General features: G+C 34.5%; 1 long non-coding RNA gene across 1 annotated transcript; it reads right to left on the bottom strand.

The window, feature by feature from the left end:
• Positions 1-9,811: 9,811 nt before the first annotated feature.
• On the bottom strand, positions 9,812-12,675 carry LOC136811681 (uncharacterized). Its single transcript, XR_010847260.1, has 3 exons — positions 12,378-12,675; positions 10,175-12,173; positions 9,812-9,956 (listed from the first exon to the last, which is right to left on the bottom strand). It is a non-coding gene; the product is annotated as an uncharacterized lncRNA (long non-coding RNA).
• Between the last annotated feature and the right edge of the window lie 1,157 nt (positions 12,676-13,832).

The following is a 13,832-nucleotide window of genomic DNA, read 5'->3' as shown; positions in this document are numbered from 1 at the left end:
TACCAAAGCCTCCACTCCGAATGGCTTAAAAACAATCGTTAAAGAAGCTAGGTATGAGGAAATGAAAGAGAAGCGAGATCATGATAATCGATCGAAAAACATCATCATTCATGGAGTAACTGAAAATACGCCTGAACAAACAGAAATCACTGACAGAGCCTTTGTTGATACCCTAATTGAAACGATCAAAATACCAAAACCAAACATGAGAGCCATCTCAAGAATCGGTAGTCAAGCCAACGATAAAAAACGACCAATTAAAGTTGTGCTTGGTACAGAAAAAGAAAAGATGACAGTTCTGCGCAACCTATCCGCACTGAAAGATAACGAGGAATATAAAGGAATCAGCATAACGGAAGACCTAACACCAACAGAAAGGTCTGTCCTTAAAGAATGGACGGAAAAAGCAAAACATCTCAACTCCGAATCATCTGCAGTAGCACATAGAGTCCGAGGTGATTCAAAAAACGGATACTACATCAAGAAGTTTCCAAAAAGCCAACGTCAGTAATATCTGTTACTGCAAACAAACAATTAGATAAAAATAAAGAAACAACAAAAATAGACGATACATTACCCGAACACAAAACATCACCAACAACTGATAACATACCACAAACCAATGACAAAGCAAGCACAAACTTTGACATCACATTGATTCACCAACAAGACGGACATGAACAACAAGACGGACATGAACAACGAGACGTACAGGAACAGCGAGTCGGACAGGAGCAGCAAGAAGACAACATGCACAGGTATGATGTAGATTCTCCAATGCTTAATAGAGAGCTTGAACTTGAAAAACTTAAAGATCTTCGTAAGCAAAACTGTAAGAAAATACTTATTGGTCAACTAAATCTCAACTCAATAAGGAATAAAATTGAAAATTTATCAGCTATAGTATCAGGAAATCTAGATATACTTTTGGTTTCTGAAACCAAATTGAACGATAATTTCACAACTAATCAGTTTGAAATAGAAGGTTTTGAGGAACCGCATCGTTTGGATAGACCTAAAAACGATGGAGGTGGTGGACTTTTGCTTTATGTAAGAATTGGATTACCATCTAAGTTAATAAGATCTGAAAATACGTATGAAGGCATGTTTGTTAAGGTAACAATTAATAAACAAAAATGGCTGATATGTTGTTCCTATAACCCACATTTAAATAACATCAACGAGCACCTAGAAAAGCTGCAAATTAGCATAGATGCGATAGATATCGATTATAACAACATTCTGGTTGTAGGAGACTTGAATTGCGAAATTGAGAATCAGCCTTTGGTTGATTTTTGTGAGGGGTTGAATCTCAAAGCTATGATTAACTCACCAACCTGTTTTAAAAATCCTGATAGGCCAACTTGCATTGACCATATGCTTACAAATAAGCCAAATCATTTTCAGAAAACTGCTTACACTATTACCACTGGAATATCGGACTTTCACAAGATGACTCTGATAATCCTAAATGAAAACTTTAAGAAATTGCCACCGAAAACAATCAGATACCGATCTTACAGGACATTCAACAGTGATACTTTTCGCATGAAACTAGATCTGATCATCAATAGTGATAACAGTGAATTTGAATCAAAAATAAAATGTATCATAGAAGAACTAGACAAACAAGCTCCTTTTAAATATAAAACGGTTAGAGGTAATAATATGCCTTTTATAAATAGAGATATGAGAAAAGCCATCATGATAAGATCCAAACTCAAGAACCTGTACTATAAGAATAAAACACACGAAAACAAAACAAAATACAACAGACAAAAAAATTTTTGCTTATCGCTATTGAGGAGGACTAAGAAAGACTACTTTGCCAACCTTAAAGATTCCAACATAACTGATAACAAAAAGTTTTGGAAAACTGTACAACCATTGTTTTCAAATAAAGGTTCAAACAATAAGAGTTATACCTTAGTGGATAAAGAAAAGATCATAAATGACGAGAAACAGATAGCTCAAATATTCAATGACTATTATGGCCAAATAATATCAAAACTAGACTTGCCTGAGCCTCCCTATGTTGCATTTGACGAAACAAATAATCATACTGAAATTTGTATTCAGAAATATAGACAACACCCAAGTGTCACTGAAATCAAGAAAACTGAGTATCTAAATAAATTTTCTTTTATACCAACAACGAAAGAGGAAGTAGGGAAAATTATCAAGGACTTAGTTCAAGGAAAATCACAGCCAAGCTCAGATATTCCAGTGAAAATCATAAAGGATAATTGTGATATGTTTTCCGAGTTTTTGTGCTCAGAAATAAATGCGTCATTCGAGTCAAACTCTTTTCCAAAAGAATTGAAACTTGCTGATATAACACCTGTGTATAAGAGAAAAGGTTCAAAGAATGACAAGGGCAACTTCAGACCGGTGAGTATTCTCCCAGTTCTGTCAAAAATTTATGAAAAAGTCATACATACCCAAGTCTCAACCTACTTTAACAACATTTTGAGCAATAGACAATTTGGATATAGAAAAGGAATGAGTACACAAACTCCACTTTTAGTCATGACTGAAATTTGGAAGAAAGCTACAGATGAAAAGAAAAAATTTGCAGCGCTACTCATTGACTTATCAAAAGCTTTCGACTGCATCTCGCACGAACTATTGATTGCTAAATTTGAAGCATACGGATTTTTAAGGAGTGCCTTAGGTCTCATAGCAGCCTATCTATCAGATAGAAAGCAAAGAACGAAAATTGGCGACCATTACAGTACCTGGCATAATGTTAAAGTAGGTGTTCCCCAAGGATCCATTCTAGGGCCGCTACTATTTAACATCTACATGAGAGATTTGTTCTACTTTCTTGAAAATAGAAATGTACTGAATTATGCAGACGATACAACACCTTTTGTGATAGCTGACTCTTGGGAACAGGTTGGTGAGGAGCTCTCGAATGGAGCTGCTATCATCTTTGAATGGATAACCCAAAATCAAATGAAAGGAAATGCAGACAAGTCTGAGTTGATAGCTAACAATACCAGCAAAGAAATCTTCATTACTATACAGAATGAACGCATCTTTAACAGCAACTCAGGCAAGATCCTAGGATTAACTTTTGACAACTGTCTGACTTTTGAGCCACACATTAACATGATTTATAAGAAAGCTAGCCAGAAAATCAGTGCACTTGCGAGGGTAGCACCGTACATAAATCAAAAGAAAAAACAAAGGCTCATGAATGCCTTCTTTCGAAGTCAATTCAATTATTGTTCGCTTGTCTGGATGTTTCATGTTCGCAGGCTAGATCAAAAAATAAATCACCTCCACGAAAGATGTTTGAGGATAGTGTATTCTGATCATACATCTACTTTTGAGCAGCTTTTAGAGAAAGACGGTGCCATCAAATTCCACCATAAAAATCTTCAGTTGTTAGCAATAGAACTTTTCAAATGTAAAAATAACATATCAGATCTAACTAAAGAAATTTTCAAACATGATGAAAATATCAAAGTAAATCGCAAAACGCCTTACTTCAGATCAAGAGAAATAAACTCTGTTTTTCACGGTTCAGAGTCACTTTCATTTTTAGGGCCAAAAGTTCGGGAATTAATTCCGGATGAGTATAGAGATATAGTTGATCTTAGTATTTTTAAGGAAAAGATTAAGCAATGGAGGCCTACATCATGCCCGTGTAGAAACTGCCGAACCTATATTGAAGGTGTTGGCTTTTTGTAATCACCTTACAAATTGTAAAGTAGCGTTGACTTTTATTAGCCTTTGTTGCTACCTGTTCGTCAACTTGAAATAAACTATTACATACATCAGATCCTTCTGGCGGGTGTTTCGAACAATAATTTTGAATAACATGAGGCTTCAAAATATTATTCAAGCGTCTGATCTTTGCAAAATGTGCCTCGAAAGCAAAATACAAATAGCTTAAATCAAAACATAGAAGTTCTTTGAAAGCATTCGGTTTTCCTTCAATTACTGATTGGATTCTTTTTTGGAGAACTTTTGATTTATCGTCGTTTTGAAGATTGATTGGGAGGATGAAATCAGGAAACGGATATTCAGATAACTCTTGCTCCAAACCCTTGCGATCAGTCTGTATCCTTAATTGTGAAGGTGCGATTCTAACTACGTAAAGCGAATTGTAATTTTCGTCTGGTTTCACTTCAGAATTAGGGTAGGAAATGTTTGGCTGGAAAAACACCCCTATGCCATATGACAAAATATCCCCTTTAGTAGAGTCAATTTCTAAATCTAGCATCAATGAAAAAGGATCTATTTTCAATTTACTTAGATCATCACTGAAGTCGTGTAAGTCAGTGAATTTGAAGATTGTGTTCCTATAAAAAAAAAATAAAGATTACATTACATAATTAAAAAATAACAAACCGAAACTCTAATGTTTTTTCCACATCTAAAAGTTTTCGAATTGATTCTCATTTTGCATTCATACTAATACAAAAAGTTCAAATTAGATGTACTTACGCGAAGCCACGACAGGTTTTTACGTGATTTTGAAAAGCGTTTTTCCTCTTATAGAACGCGTGGCACTTCGGAAGATTCCATTAACTTTCGATAGTAAATGGGAATTTTGCGTGGCACCCTTCTTGTTTTTACGACAGTCGTCATCATAGGTTTTGTAAAATTCTGCAATATTAGTTACGAAGCCAACCTTCATCGAGTTATCACATTCTTGAGCAGTAAGGTAAATGTGGTGTTTAATTTCTGAATTTTTATGTCTCAAATGGTCTTCTTGGTATTGTGATTCCAAAAGTCCATTCAGCATTATCTTTCCATTTATGAAAGTTAAATCATCACGTAAACTCAATATGTCCTTTGCCAGCTCATCACCTATAACGTAAAGGAAATCATAAGACACCATAAAATAGAAAAAAATAGCATCAAGACATAAATAACATCTTCATCAATAAGATTGTAATTCCTATTTTTCCTCTTTTCATCAGCTTTTTTTAACTCAGCAACAAAATCACTCGATAAGTCATTTTCAATGTCGCTAAAATTGTTACAGTAATTCTCCTGTTCATAATTGAGTAAGTCGTTGTCCTCAATTTCAGCAAGTAGGTCAACATTGCGATACAAAAGTGAAGTTTCTTCACCTACTGACTCATTGTCAATGAAATCAGCATGGTTTTGACTTTCGTCCTTTTCTATCTCCATTAGTTATACAAACTCGTCATCTGAATCTCCCCCATCAGTTAGCTCACATTCTTCTCCAACAAAATCATCAAACTGTAAAAAAAGAACGGAAGCTCCTTAAAATCTGTTTCTAATTTAGCTATTTGACTTAAAAACTAATGTTCCTTCAAAGAAAATAAATTAAATAAAACGTAAACAAAAGCAAAATGAAACAGGGTTACTAACCAAATTTCTCCTGACTGTTGCGGAAGGTACAGTTTTATTTTGCAATTTTGATTTCGCAGCTCTGTATGATTCTGTAAGATCTGGAGGTTCTTTACGTTTTCTAAACTCGAATGCTTTTTCTTCTTCATCACTATCTCCATCACCGGATACAATCTTTGTAAATGATTTATCACCTCTTCCGATGTTTGAAGATGTCAGGTTTAAGTATTCAAATTGATAAAAACCCCATTCGGAACCTTTGTCATTAGATCCTGGAGTCAATACTCTCGAAAATACAGAATTCTTGATTTTATTTAAATTCTCATTAAAAAGTCCCTTATTTCTCTTAACAGTTGTGCCAACTGAGTTTTCCGATGTTGTAGTATAAATAAAAACTTTCATCACTCCCACCTACTTGACTACCATCATGCTGATAGTAATTGCTGTAGCCAAACAGTAAATTCGTATAAATATCGACATCCTCATTTACGCCTTGATATTTCATCCTAAAAATTAACATTGATAAATCAAACATTCCATTGATTTTTTATTAGAACAGAACTATTTAAATCTACATTAATTAATGCCTGCCATTCTCGGCTGTCATTCCGTAAAAGAAATAGAAAACATCTCATAACTTTCACATATAAAGTTTACTCACCAATCTACACATTTTTTAGCGACAGCTATGAATACGTGATAAGCGTCAGACGACTTCCAATTAATGCCTTTTTGGGTTGTCTTTCCTGCCTTTACATTGTAGGACTTTAAAGTTGCTTTACCAATGTAAGAAACAAGGTTTTTCACCACTTTCTCGTCGAAATTTGATTTACTGAATCCTAAGTATGGATGACACTCAATCAAATGTTTTTTTCATTAAAAATCGCGACAAAAGGTTCTCTTTACCGCACACGAAACATGTCAGAGGAATGATGACCTCATTTCTAGAATTGGAATCGACCAAACATAGCAAAAGGTCTTTGAACAGTTCGTTATTCTGAGTATATCATGCGTTGCATAGTGCTTTATGACTTCTGTTACTTTGCCTTTTAACGTCGCGCCACAATCTAAGTATCCACATAAAAGGTGACGATTTTCCATATTTTATACTTTACATCTTATTTAATTGCTAGAAAATATAGATATGGGAACTTTTCATGAACATCTCAAACAGTTAAAATGACATACAACAGCAATATTAAGTAACAAAGTAAGGCAAGCAAATTAATTTCTTTCATTTCATATTAGTTAGTTGAATTTCTTATAAAAAATTTGTACAATAAAATTGGAATGTCTTGTACGTTTTTGTCCTAGGGCGAAGCACCAAATTGTTTGAATTTATTTGTGCGAAATCGCGTCGTGCCATAAAATGATTTGTTGCCACCTCCGACAACTTTCCGCTTTTTGACAACTTATCAACTAGTAAAGCAGAATTCTTCAACAGCCAAGAATCTCCCTGCCGATCGAGGTGTTTCATGGTGGCGATTGTAGCTTTTCTTATTTCCTTCTCTGACATTTCTAGATAAGATTTTGAGAGTAAAGACAAGTCAACAGATCTGAAAGCTTCCATATGGGGGTCTTCTAACATGAAATATGCAACGTCCGTCTTCATTTGTTTCATGTAGGTATTGTGAACGTCACCTATAAAAGGAAAAAAAAAAAATTTAAACAAAATTATTAAACATAGTTTAAATAACCAATTTAAAATGATAAGAGATTCGATATTCAAAATTTATTACCCTTGTCTGTCGTTGGCTGAATATAGATAAAAATTTTCGAAAAGCCCGTAGTGTCGTACACTCCGCTCTTGATTTTTGTTATCAAAGACTTGAATGCAGGAACCGATACAGCAGTTGGCATTTCTTCTCTTAATTTTCCATCAAATTTTGGATAAGCGTTCGTACTATCATCGTATCCATAAGTATAGAAGGGAGGATCTGCATCGCCATCAAGATAGCGTACAACAATACCTAAACAATAAAAACCATGTCTTTAAACTCTCAAAGTCAGATGGGAATTCTTTCAAACAAATTTGAAAAATTTAATATCAAATGTCAGAAAGTTACAGTTGAAAGCAATCTAAAACATTTAAATGTCGCGGAAAAATTGGGAGTTCTATGGAAAATGTACATATTTTCCAAATGCAAGCCTATTTTCAATATTTATCTGGAACTATTATAGCTTTAGAATATATTAACTCGGAGGAATTCAATTTATTTAATAGAAAAATATATGAATAAAACAAAAGCATAACAAACCTCCTTCTTTGTCAAGTTTCAAAATTCTCCACTTTCCTTTTTGACAACACACGTTAAAACTTCATAGTTGGCATCATTTGGATTCTTTGCAACATGTGTTTGAGCAATCCCAAAGAGCTCCACGTAAAAGCACGCCTCGTCTTTTTTATTGAATACCTCTTGGACATTGTTTACATAAAAAAGCATTCGCTGTGGGAGATCTTTCTTGTGTATGGATTTAAAATCAAAGTGTGAAAAAAGGCTTTTTTCAAACATTTTCACGCCGGCTTTTTTGGGACTTTCATTTTCAGTCGCAATCACTTTATTGCCAACCAATACAGAGGTATAGGGGTTAGAAACAGGCTTTGAGGGTCCGTGACTTTCTTTCGTACTTGCTACAACGCTTACCACAGACTCGAAAATTTTGTCCTCCATCTCCATCAAAGTAGTGCTGACTTATCCCGAATCAATGTCCAAAAATTTCGCAAAATCGCCATCTTTTAAATCAACAAACAAATTAACTTTTCCTAATTTAGACAAACAAGACAGCAATCTCGGCTTGTAACTCATTTTTTAATACCCTCCACTATTGAAATTGAAGAATAAAGCTTTAATGTTATAATGGGTGCTTAAAGTCGGGCTTTATATACGGAAGGAAATGTAATTTGACACCGTTATTAAAGACAATAAAAGGGCGTGATTTTTACTCAGTAGTCTTTTCCAGTCTTTGGCTTTATTTTCAAAAAAATAAATTTTTGCTAAGCCACCTGATGACGTCATCTGGCAGGTGGCAAAATTTGGTGTTACTGTTTAAAATTAAGTTTTAGACCCTCTAAGGATCATCGGTGCCAAATTTAATGCTTTAATCACCATCTGAAGTATTTTTGTGCTAACAGACCTCACTATCATTGAAAAGATCTTACTTGAACAATTAAATCAAAAAGAACAATTTTACATGATAAGAAAGCATCGTATTTTTTCAATAATTTAATTGTAAACTTAGAAATCGATAAAAAGGAAAAAATTGAAGAAATCGAAGAGATTTTCAAAAAAGTAGCATTAAAAATTATTGGGGCCTACTTCAATATTGGAAGAATTGAGGCAATGATAGTTCTATCAATAGAAATTGCAAAGTACTTTTCTAAAAAAATGTCAATCAAACTGCAGAAATATCGAAATGGGTGTGTGAAATCATCAACCAAAATACGGAATTACATAGCTTCTTCAAAAAAATCAAGAACACATTGGGGTTGGGAAAAAACCTGCAAATCGCAATTCAATCTTGAAAAACACTATAGAGAGTTTTATTATTATTGGAGGGGTAGGTGTAGGGAGTGTAGTTCAGTACGAATCTTTTAAATAATGCAACTTTAAGATACCTAAAAGACACGCGGAAAATTCATTAGCTCTTATTAATTTTTTTTTTCATCACGATTAACTAGTGTATATGTATAAGAATTGCGAAGCGTTCCAGGCAGGTCACTCGATTCGCAAGTTGCAAGCAGAATGTTCATAGGGTCGTGGAGGGTGTCTATCTAAAAGATCCTGCATTACTAAAAGTTGGGGAAAAGTCGACAAAAACAACGACAAATTTCATAAAGAACGGCAGAAAAAAAAAAGTCCCTTAAAAAGAACATGGTAAAAACAGCTAAAATTCCATATTGTGACCCTGAAAAGCCTAAATTTTAGGTATAATGGTCTTAATAGGAAAATCATGAAAACACTAAAATGTGGATTTTTCCACGATGTAAGTCCCTTTAAGTGTCCGTTTCGCTCCCACCATAAAAGGGCCCGCCAAAAACCGCGGGCAGCACATTATCCCGCAAACCTAGTGCCCTCTGCTCCCGGGAAATTATAATAGATTTACAAAGAAAAATGATATCCACGGTGAAATTATAAAAGCTACCGGGTCACTGAAACAGGCGTGCATTCTTTGCTTTTTTCTAAGAACAATTGACTGTATAAATAATGCAGAAATGGCATCTGTTCGACTCGAGAAGTGTCACTCTTATTAAATATTCGACATCTTGTTTTTTCGATACGGAAAGGTAAATATATTTTTGACATCTTTTTATTTGAGGAAAGAAATTATTTGCTTGGAAATTTTCCAATAAAGTGCAGCCAGAACATTCTTTTGGGAAAGTCGTTAATCGTAAAAGCTAATTTCAATTCTCATTAATCTCATTTGTTAAACTAATCGTTGGAGCAGTTTGGTAACAAGGACTGAATGAATGATTGAATAGGTTTTAAGCAATGTATATTTACATAATGTAATAATCGATAACGCCAATACAAAAATATTAATATAGCGTATATTGATGATTTCTTCGTAAAAAACAAACTTCTAGGTCTCGGTAGTCTTTCGTAACGATGGGAAGAAAGTTTCTGAAATAAAAAAATAGAAAAAAGTAGCAACCTAATGAGTTCTTGAAAATAAACGGCTGACAAAAAAAAGTGGAGTGACAACGATTCATTTGATATTTCCTCATATTTTAATGAGCAATGATTATAACATTTCAGATGGATTTGTTCGTAGGGGTGGGGGCAAAATTTTGTAAGCCAGTGCTAATATTCCCAAAATAACGGATTTAATAGTTTCTTACCGCTGTTTCTCTTCTTTGCCGTGTCTAACTACTAACGGGTTTGAATTACGAATCCAATACGATTTTCCAACAGATGAAAGCATCCAATACTCGATAGCGTCAACTGAAATGTAAATTGGGTAAGTCTTTAATACCTTAAGGGAACTGATTTTTGCGGTGCGAGGGTTCTAATTTGGCGTATTTTGCGGAACTAATTTTCGCGGTACACGCCCTCTTTTTGCCGAAAATTAGTTCCCGCGAAAGTCACCTTCAGGTAGTAGGATCAAACCAGTGAGGTTTTTCTTCACGGTTGTGAAGCGTAGGCGTTTGGATATTGATATTATCTCAACATAAGGAAAATATTTTATGGAATTTCATTTTTATACTTGCATTAACACCCTAATAAAAGAAACATGTTTTAGGCTTCTAATTGTTTGTATTAAAAAGAAAGCATTATACATTTCAAGATATTTAATAATACAACCCAATTTTCGTAGCGTGTAATAGTGACCGATTTTCAATACTGTCCTTTCTCATCACCATTTTGATTGTTACATCACACTAAATGAAAAATCAAGGAAAAGTGATCCAAGTTATTACCTAGGTAAGATTAATCATAAGAGATCCAAAAATATACGATGAACTATTACTACCTTCATAAAGTAAACTCTGTAATCCATATACGCTTCAAAAGTATTGAATTGTACAAAAAGTTCAAAAACATGAGTACTCTTAATGAAATAGGTTTCTTTCAGTTTTATGCGAAATTATTATGGATCTTTTTTGGCCTATATGTATAGGTATATAATATTACACATACCTGTGTAAACCTTGCACAGGAGACTATATAATAAAGCTATTTCTATAACTGTGTAAACCTTGCACAGCAGACTATATAATAATAACAATAAGAATAATACTAAAACTACTTCTTTACCTGTGTAAACCTTGCACAGGAGACTATAAAATATGGAATTTGTAAAAACTATTGTTGAACTCACCCTGAAAGGATACTAAACTGTTTAACCAAAAAGAAGAAAAGTTCAAAGAGAAGACTTAAGATAGTGATTTTGAAACACCCTTGTCTCACAACCCCAGTGGAAGTGGAAGTGGAAGTCGAAGGTTTTTCCACTATTTCTCCGAATTAAACATTCTAGTGTGATGCATTTTCTTAGATTGCATGGGGATGAAATAATAAAACTTTCCCAGTGGAGCTGAAACTGTATGGTATTTTTCCCATTGTGAACAACATTTTGGCTAGATTTTTCAGTGGGGTGGGTTTCCCAACCGGTTTGTGAAACAGGGGTCTTTGGAATAATAGTGGTAAAGATAATGTTTTAAAGCAGTACATATGAAATTTGCCTACCTCATTGTAAAATGTATGGATCGTTGGTACTATTCTGTAGAACTTACATCTATCTATGAAAGTCTAAACACTACAACTACGCCCAGGGAAGAAAGTGAACGATATAACACAATATATAATTTTCAGGTTGATAAATGGGATGTTGTATATTAATCATCTAATCAGATGAAAGTTATATACTAAGATTTTTTTGTATTTTTCTTAAAATCGTATGATTTCGCCCTGGTTGTGTTATGCATGCAATGAGCAGTCTTGGTGAATTGATTTGTATATACTACCAATCAGCTATCATAGATGATTAATACCAACACCACCCTTCTCAACCTGAAAATTGAAAACAACCCTCCCACCAAAGTCCCTATCCCATACCTTCTTACCAATACTACCACCCCTGTCAGCTCTACCCACATTCCCTCTACCCCGATCACTCCTTCCTATCCTACTCAAAACGCTTACCCCTCTGCCTCCCCGTCCTCTCGCTCTACCCCCTCTGCCTCCCCGTCCTCTCGCTCTACCCCTGCCCCGCTTCCCCACATGCCAAACAAACCACGGGGCATCTTCTCCACCGAGACTCTTCCATTTTTGATATGCATTATTGGATGCAGGTCCTGGGTGAGTGACCCTGTACAAATCGAAGGCTTCACGTGTCAGTTCCTAAAATATAATTTTGTTAAGGAGAAAATTATTTGGTTTTGGATTTTCGTTGACGAACAATACTTCCTATAGAGGTTAACGAAACCTCCTTGTTTTTTAAGTATCTTTTATTTTCGAAGGCTAAACTATTAGAATTCGTGATCATTTAAAGAATATCGTTCCCTTGTTTGTGAATGATAATACAATACAAATGACTGAAATTGCTTCTGTTGGTGGCGAGTTTTCCAGTTCGTTTCCTTCCTCTAAAAGCATGTCGTCTTCGTCTTGGTTTTGATCCTCATTTTCCTCTTGGTGTTCTTTGATACTTGCCCTTAACTCGTTCATTTCTCTCTCGTGTTTCTCTTTCATTTCATTCATGCGCGCCTCCATTTCCTCTCTAACCTGCTGCTCTTTATTCACGACGAGATCTGTCGTCTGATTGGTTGAACAAGCAGCTTTGGGTCTTTTTTCACAATAAAATCGGTTAAATCTTTTTTCCACTTTCATTTTAGTATTTTTTGCTGAAAAATAAAATAAATTAACTTTAAATAATACAATAATGATATACGTATAAGATTGCCTGAATATTACTTCCACACATAACATCAATATCCAAAAATGTGGTATTTATACATCTGCTTAACTTATCAGATGGAATCATTTCATGAAATGTGAGTGGAACATACACTCAATAATTCACATTCATCAGCAATATGACTACAACTTATCAGATTGCCTGAATGTTACTTCCACACATAACATCAACATTCAAAAGTGTGGTATATATACATCTGCTTAACATATCAGATGGAGTCATTTCATGAAATGTGAGTGGAACATACACTCAATAATTTTCACATTCATCAGCAGATTGCCTGAATGTTACTTCCACACATAACATCAACATTCAAAAGTGTGGCATATATACATCTGCTTAACATATCAGATGGAGTCATTTCATGAAATGCGAGTGGAACATACACTCAATAATTTTCACATTCATCAGCAATATGACTACAACTTATCAGATTGCCTGAATGTTACTTCCACACATAACATCAATATTCAAAAGTGTGGTATATATACATCTGCTAACATATCAGATGGAGTCATTTCATGAAATGTGAGTGGAACATACACTCAATAATTTTCACATTCATCAGCAGATTGCCTGAATGTTACTTCCACGCATAACATCAACATTCAAAAGTGTGGCATATATACATCTGCTTAACATATCAGATGGAGTCATTTCATGAAATGCGAGTGGAACATACACTCAATAATTTTCACATTCATCAGCAATATGACTACAACTTATCAGATTGCCTGAATGTTACTTCCACACATAACATCAACATTCAAAAGTGTGGTATATATACATCTGCTTAACATATCAGATGGAGTCATTTCATGAAATGTGAGTGGAACATACACTCAATAATTTTCACATTCATCAGCAGATTGCCTGAATGTTACTTCCACACATAACATCAACATTCAAAAGTGTGGCATATATACATCTGCTTAACATATCAGATGGAGTCATTTCATGAAATGCGAGTGGAACATACACTCAATAATTTTCACATTCATCAGCAATATGACTACAACTATCAGATTGCCTGATGTTACTTCCACACATAACAATATTCAAAAGTGTGGTATATATACATCTGC

Source organism: Clytia hemisphaerica, unplaced genomic scaffold (assembly GCF_902728285.1).
Source record: "Clytia hemisphaerica strain Z4C2 unplaced genomic scaffold, Clytia hemisphaerica genome assembly, whole genome shotgun sequence".
NCBI classification, from domain to species: Eukaryota; Metazoa; Cnidaria; class Hydrozoa; order Leptothecata; family Clytiidae; genus Clytia; species Clytia hemisphaerica.
Note: the sequence above shows the minus strand (reverse complement) of the source record. Positions and strands in the feature narration are given on the sequence as shown.